The sequence below is a fragment of the Arachis stenosperma genome, chromosome 6 (genome assembly GCF_014773155.1).
Source record: "Arachis stenosperma cultivar V10309 chromosome 6, arast.V10309.gnm1.PFL2, whole genome shotgun sequence".
Lineage (NCBI taxonomy): Eukaryota > Viridiplantae > Streptophyta > Magnoliopsida > Fabales > Fabaceae > Arachis > Arachis stenosperma.
The window spans coordinates 20667274-20685940 of NC_080382.1; the positions used below are offsets into that span (position 1 = coordinate 20667274).

Consider the following 18667-nt stretch of genomic DNA (forward strand, 5'->3'; position numbering starts at 1 on the left):
ACACTAGTCATGGGGAGGTTTGTATGTGGCAAGAACAGGAACAATAAAGCTTGAATTAGCACTAGACACTGATAGTCATAGAAAAGAGGAAAGTGTAGCAGGAATAGATGGGTAGAATTTGAAAAAACAGAATTTAAAATCCATATCAATACCACTCTACTACACAAAGGATTGGCTAAAGGCCTTTTAAGTATTGTACACAAAATATTAAAATGCATATCAATGTCAATAGTATACTTTCTATAGGTCTGCTCAAAAGAGAAAAAACAGAACCAAGTTATGCAATAACAATTCACAAAAGAATGATTTCATCATTCCCATAAAAGCGAAGCAAATACGCTAGATTAATTACAAAATTCATGAAGCTGTCTCATTTAAATATTTGGTTACAGCCAACAGGGTGGTGTGGGTCATAGATATGTGAATTTATATATATCAGAATTTACACGTGTGTTGCATCTTGCTATTCAAGCTTACAGAAAAGTCAACCAACCTGAACCATAATTGATGCAGAATCCAAATCGGGTTCCCCTTCTAGTATTGTAGAAAGTTCACGATAGACTCTCTCAACATTCAAGAGAACGCAAAGTCGACGAATTATCAAAGCACCTCGTCTAGAGCATTAAAAAAAAATAGAATTTAATAACTAAAGATAAAAATATAAGCAAATACAATATTTTAGTGAAACTGCATAAATAAAGATAAAATTTTGGAACAAGAAAAAAGCATACTTCTCCAAAAGAGAAGTGTCTATCCTAAATTTGTCCACCAGGAAAACAACAATTTGCCGAAAGTGTTGAGGATCTTTTGCAATAGCTGCATAAACATCGAGAACTAGTAGTACATCCTGTTTAATTTTTTTTAATTAAAAAAAAGGAAGATGAATCACTGATAATTCTAATAAATTGCTTATTCCAGAAAAATTATCTTACCAAATCATATATACCAATTAGAAAATAAACAGTGCCTTAAATCCAAAGTCGGGCAAGCAATTACATTAGAAACATGAACAACCAAGCCTTAATAATTATCCACTCAAGAGAGTAACTTACCTCATTAATAACTATAATTATAAAACACTCATTCTTAGTTGATGCACTGAAATAAAAACTGAATCTCATTACTTAATTAACTAAGCTTGATCACAAGAACTTAATTAGGATTTGTTAATTAAGCCATGTACATATAACAATTAAAGTACTATATATATAGCTAGCAATTAAATCCCATAATAATCCAAAGTAACCATATAACAATTAAAGTACTATATATATAGCTAGCAAGTGTAAACAAGAACTTAATTAGGATTTGTTAATTAACCCATGTACATATGGATCCCAACTGCTAACAAGAAAATGCATATAAGAGCAAAGTAGAGGATTGCATGAACCAAAATGGATAATTCACTCGTTTGAAAATCGCCAAACTCAACGAACCTGTCTCTTCCAGGAATTTGAACCAACAGCTCTGGAGTTAACAGAATGAACAGGACTACTGACACAAAAACTGGACCCAATCAGACATCTTCAAAAATCAAATAAACTTTTTGGTCTTATTATTATTTCAATATATGTTGTGGTAGTCGCAAATTGCAATGAGAATTGATATGTGGGAATTAAGTGGGAATGGGACTTAAAAAGAAAATGAGGCAAAAAGTGTTAATTGGTTGCCTTTAATTTTAGTACAAGAGACAAGCAATTGATGACAAGGAAAATAAATAAATAAATAAATAAATATAAAGTGAAGGTTAAAGAATCAAGTTATTTCGATTCAGATTTATATCTGCAACTCTCACATCCACACGCACGGCACAAAATTAAAACTACTACTAAAAAGGAAGCTTCATGTCATGGCTGGGTATATGTACATAACACCCTCTTTTTTTTTTCGTTTTTTAAAAATAAAACACATATATCTTCTTAAAATAATATAGTAGTGCTCACTATTTTGATGGAGCTAGACTTTTATTTTTATTGTATATTTTAATTATGTTAGAACTTGAGGGAAAAAAAGCCTAAATATCGATAAAGCAAATTCAATACTCAGTATATCTTAAAAGCAAAAGCTTAATTCGATTTACCATTCTAAATTCTATTCTGTTAATGACTTAATCATAGTACTAGACTCATTATACTCAACTCTAACCCATGTTTAAAACAGAGACACAATAGTAAAATCGGTATCCAATTCAGTAAATGACTAAGCGAACATATTATGTTGGTTTTGCAAAAGAAGTCAACGAAAAATATAGTATTTGTTGAAACAAGAATAATTTTCACAGATGTTTTCGACTTATCGCTTTTAGTACCCTTCCATTATTTTCACAAAACAATCAGAAAAATCCAGAAACAAGAAGCCAAGAGGGGGCTGAAAATTTAAAAAGCTTAATTTTTTTCATGATAGCATAAGTATTCCACTATCACCAAATAGCTTCCACGCCACCTAAGAAATCTCGCTAGTTCCACATTTGGTACTGGTTTCGCAAATCTTGGTTTGGTGTACCAGGGAAAAGAAATATAAGCATCTTTTAATTCTGGCTCAATTCATGGTGTGAGAGGTGAGACTGAAAATCATGTCAAAATGTGACTCAATGCAATTTCGCTTAACATATTGGATTAAGTTGAAATTCAGATTGAACCCTACAAACATGGTTTTTGAGCATTCTCAGTGCCATGCCTAACCAATTCCAATCATTATGACAGGGGAATTGAGACAGTGACATAAATATATTCTCTGGTTATAAGCCCGGTTATATGAAAAACAATGAAGCTGTCGAGTACAGATGAAAGGAACAGGGGAATTTGTTAGAACTCACCAAATCATGAAGTAGTTTCTGATTGCGCGAAGGAAGCTGACTGCGAGACTCGAAGCAAGAAGACGACGAGCCCCCGGACCTGCTGCTTCTGCTGCCGGCGACGAAGAGCGCAGCCAAAGCATGCGACTGTGTGCAAGACAATGACGAGACAGAGAGCAACGACGACGACCAATCTCAAAGACGAGAAGAGGGACGACGACGTTGATTACGCGACCGGAGACGAGAGAGAGAGATTGAGTGCGACGCCGAGACAGATGAGAGAGATCGAGCTTGAGAAGATGAAGAACCATGAAAGAATAATTTTGATATTTTTTGTTTATCAGATATGTTTTTGTTTTGTTATTTAAATTATTTAAAAATATAAAATTAGAATTAGTTAAATTCTAAAATTTTATTGATTTAGAAGAGTATTTTTTATTTAATTAAATAAAGTAAGAATGTTTATTACATATTTCGCCTTCTGGTTGTGATTTGGGTTGGAATCGGGAGCACACTCTTTACTCTGCTAAACAAGGATATTTATGGTTAATTCAGAATAAGTTGAATTGGGATAGGAATATCAATTGACTTTGGTTTTGGAAGGCGCGGGTCCCTGAAAAGTTGAGGCTCCTAGTGTGGCTTGCCTGCATGATACTGTACCAACTCAATATCTACGTTTTCGGTGACATCTCTCCTCCTCATCCTTATGTACACGTTGCAATCAACTTCAGGAGACAATTCTTCATTGTTTTCAGGATTGTGAAGTGGTGCGATCAGTATGGATTTCTCTAGGTTTTTCTGATGTGTGTTTCTTTGACTCTCACGAGATGCATGATTGGTTCAAGCATGGCCTCCTCAATGAAGGTTGTTCCAAATTTGCAGCTATAATATGGTCAATTTGGCAAGACAGAAATATTGGTAATTTTCAGAGAGTTTTTTGATCTTTTGGATCAATTGCATACAAGACTCGCAAGTGGATGGTGGATTTTGAATATACAACTCAGAATCGAGTGTGTTGCGTCTATGGATTAAAACCTCTGTCTTGGTCTCTGCCAAAACCTGGTGCTTGGAAGTTAAATTGTGATGGGAGTGTGAACTTGGGGGATGATTGTGCTGGTTTTGGGTGGGTAATTCGCGATAGCTCCTGTCAATACGTAATGGGATGCTCAGGAAATTCCTTTGGATCTAGTGTCATCAAGATGGAGTTGTGGAGTATGTGGAAATGTTTGGCTTGGGATTGGGAGGCGGGTCTTAAGCTTGTTGTCTGTGAGACAGATTGCGTAACAGTTTTTGAGCTAGTGACTGGTTGGCAAGTTCCATTGTGACATCTTGAAAAAGAAGTGATACAACTGATCTTTGAGTTGAAGTTAAGAAGGGATTGAGATATTCGTTTTGAGCTTATCCCGAGAGAAGCTAATGTCGTGGCAGATCAGTTCGCAAACATAGGATCTGTAGGTAGCGGAGCTGATGAGGTTCACCTTTGGCACCAGCCGCCAAAGGTGGTTTGTCCTCTCTTGTTGTTAAGAACCTGATTTCTTTTCTTTTTTTTTTATGCTCTTTTGTTTTTTTCACTTGGTTGTTCACAAAAAAAAAAGTAAGAATGTTTAAGATTTTTTTATAAAATTAAATAAAAAAATATTTTTTATTTTTATTTAATTAAAAAGATATTTTAATAAAAGTGATGATATAATATATATTTTTAAAAAAAATAAATACTGATATAAAAAATAAATTTTACATGGCTTATTATTATTTGTTTATATTTTAAACATATCGGTGTGTATGAATTTATCATGGTACCATAATAAACACCTAATTAAATTGAAGGTGAACTGTTTAAAATAAAATACACTCAATTATTTTAAAACTGATAAAAATATTTTAAATTTTATTATCAATAAAAATATTTTTAAATAATTTAAAATTATATAAAAAATATTTAACTATAAATAAAAATATGATTTATTAATAAAAAATGTAACGCGATTCACTTATCAGCATAAAATACTTAATCGTTATATCATTATTTTTTATTAATGTAAAATGTTTCAATTAAGATGTATAAATTTTTTCATATTTTTAAATAATTTAAAAATATTTTTATTAATAATAAAATTTAAGATTATCAATAACAAAATAGTTGGATTTTTTATTTTAATAAATAAAATAATTATAATAATTACTGAATAAATAATTTAAAAAATATTTACCGAAATAAATATTCTTCTCTTATTTTATTTATATTCTAAAAATATCTCGTTTACAGTGTAAACAAGATACATATATATATATATATATATATATATATATATATATATATATATATATATATATATATGTTACGGCCTGGCTCAAAGCAGCATAGGCCAACCCGACTATGGGCCCTCCGACCAGGACGGTCGGGCGAAAAGCATACGAAGTCCAACCCGAACATGCGTCCAGGGCAGCTCCTCATCACAGCTGTCTAAGGAAGCTTCGAGGAAGGTGGGCTCTGTCCTTGCGGGGCCCACCCCTGACACGGTATATATGAGGGGGTCCAGCCCCTCCCCGAGGTACGTCACACATTCCACCTGTCTATTTCTCGCCTGCACACTAACTGACTAGAGCGTCGGAGTGTCTTTGCAGGTGACACCCCCATCTCCACAACAAGAGCTCGGCAGAACGGTTGGCCCGATCCGATCACAACCGATCAGAACAAGGCGTCCCCACCATCTCAAACCTCCACCCGAATCGTCCGTAACCAACCAACCGGACATTGGCGCCGTCTGTGGGGACTACCTAAATGGATGTCGTGCCGGGCACCGGAGACCAAGGCCGAACAGCCGGCGCAGAGGGGGCAGCCTCTGTCGCCTCACCGGGAGGGCGACGAAGGTCCTCCCGGCAGCGCAATGAACCGCGCACAAGGACGCGAGAGACACGCCCCTTCGGAGGAACTGGTGGCGACAGCGCCAGGATAATGCAGGAGCTACACCATAGGGTCCAGAACCTAGAACGACAACTAGCCGATCAGGAGCATAACCGACGAACAACTGACCCTAGCTACTCCCCGTCTTCTGAAAGCCGAGAGAGAGATTCCCACCGGAGTCGCTCCTGGCACGCCTCCGCTTCCAGAACGGAAGCGGAAAGCACCCGAGAAGATTCGCCTATCCCGAGAAAATGAAACGACACAATCATCTACTCCCGAGGCAAGGAAATGCGCCTCACGGGACAAGATCATGAGGACGGGGAAGAGAGGCCTGTGAAGACACGGCGACCCGTGATAATGGGCGCCACCCCATTCCACCAATCCATCCTCGAAGTCCGGTTGCCGAAGCACTTCGACAAACCAACGGACATGAGATATGATGGAACCCAAGACCCTCTGGAACACCTCACGGCCTTCGAGGCCAGAATGAATCTGGAGGGAGTAGGAGACGAGGTGAGGTGCCGGGCCTTCCCGGTCACCCTGGCAGGGCCTGCGATCCGGTGGTTTAACGGCCTCCCACAGGGATCCATCTACGAGTTTTCGGACATTAGCCGTGCCTTCTTATCCCAATTCACAACACGAATAGCAAAGGCTAAGCACCCCGATCAACCTACTTGGGATAATCCAAAGGCCCGGGGAGCCGACCAGAAAATACCTGGACCGGTTCAACGACGAATGCCTAGAAATTGACGGCTTAACCGACTCGGTGGCCAGCCTTTGTCTGACGAACGGCCTCCTCAACGAGGACTTCCGAAAACACCTCACCACGAAACCGGTTTGGACGATGCACGAGATCCAAACTGTAGCTAAAGAATACATAAATGATGAGGAAGTCAGCCAAGTCGTGGCTGTCAATAAACGACACTCCTCCTACAATCCACCTAGGCAACAAGGTAACGGAGAAAGACAGAAGGAGCAAGCCAGAGATGGAGGGCCGAGCAAGGCACCCAGACCGTTTCCCCAGATCGAAAAATTCACCAACTACACTCCACTCACTCTTCCCATCATGGAAGTTTATTAGCAAATAGCCGAGAAAGGAATCTTTTCGAAGCCCCGACCACTCAAGGATCGTACTGGGGGAAACAAGAGCCTCTACTGTGACTACCACAAGGGCTATGGGCACCAAACACAGGACTGCTTTGACCTAAAGGACGCACTAGAACAAGCGATAAGGGACTGTAAACTAACAGAATTCTCCCATCTTATAAGAAAGCCGAGGAGACGACATCACGACCAAGACGAGAAGGGCAAGACCCGGTCGACGACACGGCGACAAGAGCCAGAAGATAAAGACCACGGCCTCACCGTGATAAACGTAGTAACCGCCAAAAACACCGTGCCAAGGTCGAGATCGGCGCACAAGAAAGACACCAAGGTCCTGGCGGTCTCCTCCCCGCTGGTGCGAAGCTCTAAGAAGCCCCCATGCATCTCTTTCGGCCCGGAAGACCAATGGTTCGACGAGACCCCTGAAAACCCACCCATGGTCATCACGGCCAGAGTGGGAACCGGTCTCGTCAAACGAATCCTTATCGACACGGGGGCAGACTCGAACATTATGTTCCGCAACGTGTTCGACGCACTAGGATTAAGGGACGCCGACCTATCGACTCACCAGCACGGGGTCATCGGGTTAGGTGACCACTTCATCAAGCCAGACGGAGTGATATCTCTGCCGATCTCCGTGGGACAGGCCCAAGGCCGAAGATCGGCAATGGCTGAGTTCATGATTCTCCGAGACTCCACAGCCTATAACATCATCTTGGGAAGAAAGACGATTAACGATGTTGAGGCAATAATCAACACAAAGCTACTAGTCATGAAGTTTGTTACCGACGACGGATCTATAGGGTCCATAAGGGGAGATCTAAAAACGGCGGTCGCTTACGACAATGCCAGCCTCTCCCTAAGGAAGAAATCTAAAGAGACGTCGGGGGTGTTCCTGGCCGACCTGGACGCCATAGTTGACGACAAGCCTAGACCGGAACCAGAGGGGGACCTGGAGAAGTTCAGGGTCGGTGACACGGAGGAAAAGTTCACGTTTGTCAATAGAAACCTTCCACATGAATTGAAAGAGCCTCTGGTAGAAATGATCAGGGCCAATGGGGATTTGTTCGCCTGGACACCGGCCGACATGCCGGACATAGACCCCAAAGTCATGTCGCACCACCTAGCCGTCAAATCGGAAGCCCGCCCGGTAACCCAAAGGAGGAGAAAGATGTCGCGAGAGAGGGCAGAGGAGGTGACCAGGCAGACGGCCAGCCTTCTAGAAGCGGGCTTCATACGGGAACTAGACTACTCGACCTGGCTTTCAAATGTAGTTCTAGTAAAAAAGCACAATGGCAAATGGAGAATGTGCGTAGACTACTCCGACCTCAACAAGGCATGCCCTAAAGATTGTTTCCCCCTCCCCAACATAGATGCACTTGTCGACACGGCGGCGGGTTACCTGTATCTGAGCTTTATGGATGCCTACTCCGGCTACAATCAAATTCCGATGCACCGACCTGACGAGGACAAGACAGCATTTATAACGCCAGGGGGGACCTACTGCTACAGGATGATGCCATTCGGCCTAAAAAATGCAGGGGCAACATACCAAAGGCTGATGAACAAAATATTTGGCGATCTTATAGGCAAGACAGTGGAAGTCTATGTAGACGACATCCTCGCAAAGACTACGCGACCCGACGACCTCCTGAATGACCTGGGAAATGTATTCGCATCTCTCCGACAACACGGTATGAGGCTCAATCCTCTCAAATGTGCTTTCGCCATGGAAGCTGGAAAGTTCCTAGGATTCATGATAACCCAAAAGGGGGTAGAAGCCAACTCTGAGAAATGCCAAGCGATACTCCAGATGAAGAGTCCGGGCTGTGTCAAGGACGTCCAGAGATTGGCAGGTCGACTCACCTCGTTATCCCATTTCCTCGGAGCTTCGGCAACAAAAGCCCTATCCTTCTTTAACCTCATGAGGAAAGGGATAGCATTTGAATGGACGCCTGCGTGCGAGGAAGCTTTCAGACACTTTAAGGAAATCCTAGCAACACCCCCTGTGCTCGGGAAGCCAAAGGCCGGAGAGCCATTATACTTATACCTCGCCATAACGGGAGAAGCCGTGGCCACGATTTTGATACGAGAAGAAGGAAGGGTTCAACAACCAGTCTATTTCGTGAGCAGAGCCCTACAAGGGGCGGAACTAAGATACAACAAACTGGAAAAGCTAGCTCTGGCACTCTTGACCTCTTCTCGGAGGTTAAAACAATACTTCCAAGGTCACCAGATTGTCGTAAGGACAGACCAAGGAATCTGACAAGTACTCCAAAAACCCGATTTGGGGGGAAGGATGATGACTTGGTCCATTGAACTCTTCCAATATGACATACGATACGAACCCCGGCAAGCAATCAAAGCGCAAGCAATGGCAGACTTCCTGGTAGAAGTGACGGGAGATCCAACTGAGGAGACGGGCACACGGTGGAGGCTCCACGTGGACGGGGCCTCCAATCAGACGTCTGGGGGCGCCGGGATCATCCTAGAGAGCCCAGCCGGGGTCGTATACGAGCAGTCGATCAAGTTCGAGTTCCCCGTCTCGAACAACCAAGCAAAATACGAAGCCCTCATAGGGGGCTTAGCCCTAGCAAAGGAAGTTGGAGCGACGAGGTTGGAAATATGCAGCGATTCACAAGTTGTTACCTCCCAAGTAAACGGGAGCTATCAAGCCAGAGACTCACTACTACAAAAGTACTTGGAGAAAGTCAATGATTTGAGCCAGAAATTTGAGGAGGTTACGATCCACCACGTTCCAAGAGAGAGGAACACACGGGCAGATCTCCTATCAAAACTGGCCAGCACAAAACCGGGAGAAGGCAACCGATCTCTCATCCAAGGTATGATGAGGGAGCCGGCAGTCGCTCTGCACCTGTCAAGGCTAAGCTCCTCATGGTTAGATCCCATCACCAGCTTCTTAGAAAACGGCTAACTCCCCGACGACAGAAAAGATGCTAAGAAACTGAGAAGGGAATCAGCCAAGTACGCGATCATGCAGGGACAGTTGTTCAGAAAAGGACTCAACCAACCCCTATTGAAATGCCTACACCCCGACCAACCGGACTACGTTCTCAGGGAAGTCCATGAAGGGTGTTGCGGCCATCACATAGGGGGCAAAGCCCTAGCAAGAAAATTAATCCGAGCTGGATACTACTGGCCATCAATGATGGCAGACTCTAAAGAATTTGTTAGAAAGTGCGTCAAGTGTCAAGAGAACGCCAATTTTCACAGAGCACCAGCTTCCGAGCTAAGCTTGTTAACGTCTTCCCGACCATTCTCACAATGGAGAGTCGATCTCTTGGGGCCCTTCCCGGTTGGTCCAGGACAAGTCAAGTACCTCATAGTCACCATTGAATACTACACCAAATGGATAGAGGCTGAGCCGTTGGCCAGCATATCCTCATCCAATTGCAGGAAGTTCATGTGGAGGTAGGTGATAACATGGTTTGGTATCGCGGAGGTCGTCATCTCGGACAACGGGACACAATTTACTGACAAGAAGTTCACAGAATTCCTCACCGGCCTGGGCATAAGACAGAAGTTCTCCTCAGTAGAACACCCCCAAACAAACGGACAGGTCGAGTCCGCAAACAAGATCATCCTGTTAGGACTTAAGAAACGATTGGACAATAAAAAAGGTGCTTGGGCCGACGAGCTCGCCTCGGTCCTCTGGTCCTACCGTACAACCGAGCAGTCGTCCACCAGGGAGACCCCCTTCCGGCTAACATACGGGCTAGATGCGGTCATACCCGTGGAAATCGTGGAACCAAGCCCACGACTACTTTTGAAGGGAGTGGGAGAAGCTGTGGAGAATGACCTAATAGATGAAGCTAGAGAGATGGCCCACTTGACGAAAACAGCGCTAAAGCAAAGAATGGCCCTGCGCTACAACACCAAAGTACTCAAAAGAGAGTTTGAACCAAACGACCTCGTCCTAAGGCGCAACGATATCGGTCTACCAACCCCGGGAGAGGGAAAAATGGCGGCGAACTGGGAAGGTCCCTACAGAGTGAAAGAGGTGATTGGCAAAGGCGCCTTCAAGTTGGAAAGGCTCGATGGCAAAGAAATCCCAAGAACGTGGAACGCGAGCAACTTGAGAAGGTTTTACTCCTAGCACGCGCGCGGCGATTTAGCGACCAAACGAGCTAAGTAGTCAATTCATGAGATTGTACTTTCTAATATGGCTTATAAACCTTTTGTGCAATTACCGACTAAAATATACTTGTCAAAAAGTTTTGTTTCTTTTGTTTACTTTTCTTGGACAACCCATTGCGCGAATGAATCCCACGCAACGTGCGCCGAACAACACAATAATACGCGGCCCCGGGACAGATCACCCCGGGAGACCTCCAGCTACCACGATGGCAAACGGCTACACTAAAAAGCCACGACCTGGCTTAGCCAGAATACCATTAGTACAGTAGAACGAGTGCGAACAACAAACCAATAACGGTGAATATGGCAAGAACACAACCAGACAAACGGGAAAGTATTAACTACAATAAACCGGGCAGACGGCCCAAAAAATCATTGTTCACAAGAGCTAAACAAAACTACTCACAAAGATTTCATGAAATTATACAAGACATAAGAAGTTATTTCCTGGGTATGTCGACAATCTTGCCATCTTTGATCATCTTGAAGACACCAATTGCCGACGTGTCGAAGTCAGGGGCAACGATTTTGACCTGAGCCTTAAGGGCCTCCTCAGTCGCCAGTATTGCACCTTTCCCCTGCTTAACGACTTCCTTGTACTTTGTTTTCCACCCCGCGAGCTCAGTCTCGATAGCCTCCTTCGCCAAAATGCCCTCGTCGCGTTCTTTCTCTAGCGCGGTCACCCGCCCCTGAGCCACGCCGACTTGAGCCTCCAAAGTCATTTCCCGCTCAACAAGTCGTGAAACGGTGGCATCAGACTCCTCCAGTTTTTTCTCGGCAGCAGAGGCCTTATTCTCGTTAGCCTGGAGCTTCTCATTAGATTGGGCAAGTTGCTCCCGAAGAGTTTCAACTTCACGTTTAAAAGCATTATTGGCTTTCCCAGCAGATTCCAACCTCTTACGGAGAGATTCCATCCCGGACACCTCAAACTCGACCTTCCGAGCTATCACTGCGCCGCGCAGGAGGATACGATACATCCACCTCGCTTGCCCGGCCGGAGATGACTCGTGGAAGTGCTCTTCAGTGCCAGGAATCAACTGAGCGTCTATAAAATTCCCAGCGTCAAAATTTTTCTCCATCACGGTGAGGACTCCCTCAGGACTGCTGGACGTTTTCCTCCTTTTGAGATTGGGCACCTCTTCCACGTCATCGTCGGTCACTGGATTAGACGTCGAACCCCCAGTACCGACCACTTCGGGAAGAGGGGAAACACGCACCTCTTTGTCCCCATGAGCTAAAGCACCCTGAACCGAAGTGCCAACCTCATCAGCCACAACTCCCAGCTCGGAAGAAGCCTTACTCTTATCCTCTGGGGGGGCAGTCGACTTCTCGTTGGCCGCTTCATCATCACTCGCACATAGAAAGGTTTGGAACAAGTCATGGAGACCCGTCACCTCGGCAGACATCCCCACTGTAACAGGAAAAGGAGATTGTTAGTCGCAATGGAATACTAAAAAAAAAGAAAAAAAAGAAAGGGGCAAGAAACAAAAAGGAAAGCTCAAGTTAAAACTGCTCACAAATATAGTTCCGACCGACTTCCCGATCACCCATGAGGAGGTGAGGATTCACATGATTCCTCCCGAAGACTGCCCGTAACACGTCGGCAATCTTCTTGTCCACAGCGGACATACCCTTATAGGTTACTTTAATAAAGGCATTAGACCCCGCTCCGAAGCTCCAATACGTTGGGATGAGGCGTTGCCCTTCTAACGACAGCCAAAAAGGATGACGACCTTTGACGGGGCGCACCTTGAAATACATATCTTTGAACCCGTGGTAGGAGTCCTCAAACAAACCAAAAATCCTCCGACCTTGGGCAGATCGGAAAGACATGAACCCCTTCCTCGCTTTCCCTTCCTTCGAAGGGTTCATAAGGCTGAAAAGGAAAAGGAAGACATCCACGGACACCGGCAGCTCGAGATATTCACAAACCATCTCGAAACAGTAGATTGAAGCCCAACTGTTCGGATACAGCTGCGACGGTGCCACGGAAATCCGGCCAAGGAGCGCCATTTGGAAGGCGGAGAAAGGAATACGAACCCCCACTTGCGTAAACATGAATTTATAAAACCAAATCCAGTCAGCAACTCGGGGAGCACTGAAGTTGATCTCGTACAATCGCTCGTGGGGAGCTGGGACGAAGACGTCATAGTTAGACTCCTCGTCGGTTCCGCCGCATAAGTGCCCGTTTTGACGGAACTCGGTGAGCTCCTCCTCGCCCATTTGATTGAAGGAGTCCTTCAGATCGGAAACCACCTAGGCGTAGGGGTCGTACGCCGCGGGAGAAGGGAAAGCTCGGGAGGCGATGCGAGCCATACCTACATGGGGGTACCACTCGGTTAGTCTAATTGGTCGGGTGCTCGGAGTGAACGCAGAAACTAAACTCAACCTATTCTGCAACTAAAACTAAACACGGCTAAAAGGTAAAACCCAAACAAATTCCACCCTAGAATGGCAACCTCCCCCTAACGCACCCACTTAAGGCCAAGGATCAACCATCATGCAAAGTTAAACAAACAGCATGCATGAAAAGGAAGCAACGGCAGAAGTAAAAGAACAACAAAAAGAGGGTAAAAAGGATGCACAATTACCTGTATTGATTGCAAAGATCTGAAAGGAAGACAAGAACAACACCCTGAATTGCTGAGGGAGAAGAGGATGGAGATATCTAGATTGGAAACGAAAAGATAAACGCCAAATGAACACCAAAGGCATCACAAAACTGTTTTAAAACTACCACCAAAAGGAGCGCAAAAGCCTAGGGGTATATTAGTCTTTGCACGAAGGGTTTTAAACCCATTATGAGCATTTAATGCACTGCGCGAGGAACGAGGCGACAGAAGGTCACTTCAGCAACGAACAGACACGCGCGCAAAGATCACGTCCTCTCCACGGATGGCCGATCTGACGACAACACGCCAAAATGGATAACACGCCAATAACAGACCACACGGCTGTTACTGGCGCGTTAGGGGCACTGTTACGGCCTGGCCCAAAGCAGCATAGGCCAACCCGACTATGGTCCCTCCGACCCGGACGGTCGGGCGAAAAGCATACGAAGTCCGACCCGAACATGCGTCCAGGGCAGCTCCTCATCACAGCTATCTAAGGAAGCTTCGAGGAAGGTGGGCTCTGCCCTTGCGGGGCCCACCCCTGACACAGTATATATGAGGGGGTCCAGCCCCTCCCCGAGGTACGTCACACATTCCACCTGTCTATTTCTCGCCTGCACACTAACTGACTAGAGCGTCGGAGTGTCTTTACAGGTGACACCCCCCTCTCCACAACAAGAGCTCGGCAGAACGGTTGGCCCGATCCGATCACAACCGATCAGAACAAGGCGTCCCCACCATCTCAAACCTCCACCCGAATCGTCCGGTAACTGATGAGCGGATAATTTGTATACTTTTTGGCATTGTTTTTAGTATGTTTTTGATATGATATAGTTAGTTTTTAGTATATTTTTATTAGTTTTTAATTAAAATTCACTTTTCTGGACTTTACTATGAGTTTGTGTGTTTTTCTGTGATTTCAGGTATTTTCTGGCTGAAATTGAGGGACCTGAGCAAAAATCTGATTCTGAGACCAAAAAGGACTGCAGATGCTGTTGGATTCTGACCTCCCTGCATTCGAAGCGGATTTTCTGGAGCTACAGAAGCCCAATTGGCGCGCTCTCAACGGCGTTGGAAAGTAGACATCCTGGGCTTTCCAGCAATATATAATAGTCCATACTTTGCCCAAGATTTGATGGCCCAAACCGGCGTTCAAAGTCACCTCAAGGAATCCCAGCGTTAAACGCTGGAACTGGCACCCAAATGGGAGTTAAACGCCCAAACTGGCACCAAAGCTGGCGTTTAACTCCAAGAAGAGTCTCTACACGAAATTGCTTCATTGCTCAGCCCAAGCACACACCAAGTGGGCCCGGAAGAGGATTTTTATGTCATTTACTCATTTCTGTACACCCTAGGTTACTAGTTTCTTATAAGTAGGACCTTTTACTATTGTATAGAAAGCTTTTGATCACTTTTAGATCTCTAGATCATCTTTGGACATTTTAGTTCTTAGATCATTGGGAGGCTGGCCATTCGGCCATGCCTAGACCTTATGCTTATGTATTTTCAACGGTGGAGTTTCTACACACCATAGATTAAGGTGTGGAGCTCTGCTGTACCTCGAGTATTAATGCAATTACTATTGTTCTTTCATTCAAATTCCGCTTGTTCTTTATCCAAGATATCACTTGTTCTTCAACATGATGAAGGTGATGATTGACGCCCATCACCATTCTCACCCATGAACAAGGTGACTGACAACCATTCTTGTTCTACAAGCATCTGAGGCTTAGTGAATATCTCTTGGATTCCTGATTGCACGATGCATGGTTGATCGCCTGACAACCGAGTGCTCGCCTGACAAACGAGCCAACCATTCCGTGAGATCAGAGTCTTCGTGGTATAGGCAAGAACTGATGGCAGCATTCAAGAGAATCCGGAAGGTCTAACCTTGTCTGTGGTATTCTGAGTAGGATTCAATGATTGAATGACTGTGACGTGCTTCAAACCTGTAACCTACTGGGCGTTAGTGACAGACGCAAAAGAGTTATTCTATTCCGGTAGGGGAGGGAACCACACCGGTGATTGGCAGCACTGTGACAGAGTGTGTGCATTAGCTTTCACTGCGAGGATGGGAGGTAGCTGCTGACAACAGTGAGACCCTATACGAGCTTGCCATGGAAAGGAGTAAGAAGGGTTGGATGAAGACAGTAGGAAAGCAGAGAGACGGAAGGGAAGGCATCTTCATGCGCTTATCTGAAGTTCCTACCAATGAATTACATAAGTATCACTATCTTTATCTTTTATGTTATTTTCGTTCATCACCATATATATCTGAGTTTGCCTGACTAAGATTTACAAGATGACCATAGCTTGCTTCAATACTAACAATCTCCGTGGGATCGACCCTTACTCACGTAAGGTTTATTACTTGGACGACCCAGTGCACTTGCTGGTTAGTTGTGCGAAGTTGTGTAATGCCATGGTATTGGGCTACCACGTTTTTGGAGCCATTACCAGGGATTATGAGAGTTGTGAAAAAGTATAGTTCACAATTTCGCGCACTAAGTTTTTGGCGCCGTTGCCGGGGATTGTTCTAGTTTTGAGCAAGCCTTTGGTAACATCAGTGCCAAGATCCGGCAACAACATCAAATTTTTGGTGTTATTGCTCGGGATTGTTCAGGCTGGACAACTGACGGTTCATCTTGTTGCTTAGATTAGGTATTTTTTTTCGAAATTCTTGAAGATGAATTCTAGAGTTTCATGATGATTTGTTGAAATCTGGCTGGCTGAGAAGCCATGTCTAATCTGATTGGACCGAGGTTTCAACTTATCACCACAAGAGCTTGTTGATTTCGTATCAATCTTGCTTTTGGAGCAGTGATTTGCTAAGGCTTGGCTGACCTTTGGTCATGTCTAGTGTTTTGGACCGAAGCTTTCTTTGGAAGCTTGGCTGGCTGTGAAGCCATGTCTAATTCCTGGACCGGAGTCCTAGACTAGCATTGCACTGATTCCTGGAATTCTCATTAAGAATTTTGATATCTTTTTCCACTTAATTTTCGAAAAACACAAAAAAAAAATCAAAAAAATCATAAAATCCAAAAATATTTCTTGCTTAAGTCTAGTGTCTCATCTTAAGTTGGTGTCAATTGCATGCATTCATATGTCTTAGTGATCTTCAAGATGATCTTGATGATTCACTTGCTCTAATCTTTGAATTCTATTGACTTGAGTATTTTGTGTGTCTCATATGCATTTTCAGTTCATTAGTGTCAGTAGTATACAAACTGCTAAGTTTGGTGTCTTGCATGCATTGTTATTTGATTCTTGTTGCATTTTAATTATTAAAAAATCCAAAAATATTTTCAATTTGTGTCTTTTCAAGTCAATGATACAAGGGATTGAAGATTCAGAACACACTGCAGAGGAATTATACAGAAAAAGCTGAGCATTCAAAAATGCCCAGTGAAGAAGGCAGACTGGCGTTTAAACGCCAGCCAAGGCACCTGGTTGGGCGTTTAACGCCCAAAGAGGTAGCATTTTGGGCGTTAAACGCCAGAATGTATACCATTCTGGGCGTTTAACGCCAGGATGGTGCTAGGGGGAAGATTTTGTTTTCAAAATCAATTTTTTTCAAGTTTTTCAAAATCAAATCTTTTTCAAATCAAATCTTTTCACTCAAATGTTTTCAAAATTAATTTCTTTCCTTTCAAAGATACTTACTAACAATTAATGATTTGATTGAACATTTTTTGCCTTTTCTGTTAAGGAAGGTTTTATGTTTGAATCATATCTTTTCTTGTTAGGCAAGTCACTAATTTTCCAAATCAAATCTTTTAAAATAATTTTCAAAACATATCTTTTAAAATGGTTTTCAAATCATATCTTCTCAATCACATCTTTTTAAGACAATAACCTTTCAATCATTTTTTTTATCATATCTTTTTCAAATTAGTTTTCAATCAAATCTTTTTAGTTTCTAATTTCAAAATCTTTTTCAAAAATCACTTGATTTCTCTTCCACTTTCAATTTTTGAAAATTATCAATCAAATTTTCAAAATGTTTTCAAAATCTTTTAATTGAATTTTCGAAAATCCTCTTCCCTCCTTCTCACATCCTTCTATTTATGGAGTACCACTCCTTCTAAATGCACAATTCGAACCTTATCTAATTAAAGTTCGAATTCTTCTTCCCCTTCTTCTTTCTATTTCTCTTTTCCTCTGACATTTCAAGGAATCTCTATACTGTGACATAGAGGATTCCACATTTTCTTTTTCTCTTCTCTTTCATATGAGCAGGAGCAGAGACAAAGGCATTCTTGTTGAAGCTGATCCTGAACCCGAAAGGACCTTGAAGAGAAAGCTAAGAGAAGCCAAAGCACAACTCTCTTTAGAGGACCTGACCGAATTCTTCAAAGAAGAAGAACCCATGGCAGCCGAAAACAACAACAATGCCAACAATGCAAGGAAGGTGCTGGGTGACTTTACTGCACCTACTCCCGACTTCTATGGGAGAAGCATCTCTATCCCTGCCATTGGAGCAAACAACTTTGAGCTTAAGCCTCAATTAGTTTCTCTAATGCAACAGAATTGCAAGTTCCATGGACTTCCAATGGAAGATCCTCATCAGTTTTTAGCTGAATTCTTGCAAATCTGTGACACAATCAAGACTAATGGGGTTAACCCTGAGGTCTATAGACTGATGCTATTCCCTTTTGCTGTAAGAGGCAGAGCTAGAATATGGTTGGATTCTCAACCTAAAGAAAGCCTGGACTCTTGGGAAAAGCTAGTCAATGCCTTCTTGGCAAAATTCTTTCCACCACAAAGATGGAGTAAGCTTAGAGTGGAAGTCCAAACCTTCAGACAGAAGGATGGAGAATCCCTCTATGAAGCTTGGGAAAGATACAAACAATTAATCAGAAGATGTCCTTCAGACATGCTTTCTGAATGGAGCATCATAGGTATTTTCTATGATGGTCTCTCTGAACTATCTAAGATGTCCTTGGATAGCTCTGCTGGAGGATCTCTTCATCTGAAGAAGACGCCTGCAGAAGCTCAAGAATTGATTGAAATGGTTGCAAATAACCAATTCATGTACACTTCTGAAAGGAATCCTGTGAACAATGGGACTAGTCAGAAGAAAGGAGTTCTTGA

At 43.3% G+C, this 18667-nt stretch overlaps 1 non-coding gene across 1 annotated transcript; it reads right to left on the bottom strand.

The window, feature by feature from the left end:
• Nucleotides 1–18347: 18347 nt before the first annotated feature.
• LOC130938234 (small nucleolar RNA R71) lies at nt 18348–18455 on the bottom strand. Its single transcript, XR_009069407.1, has one exon. It is a non-coding gene; the product is annotated as a small nucleolar RNA R71 (small nucleolar RNA).
• Nucleotides 18456–18667: the final 212 nt, after the last annotated feature.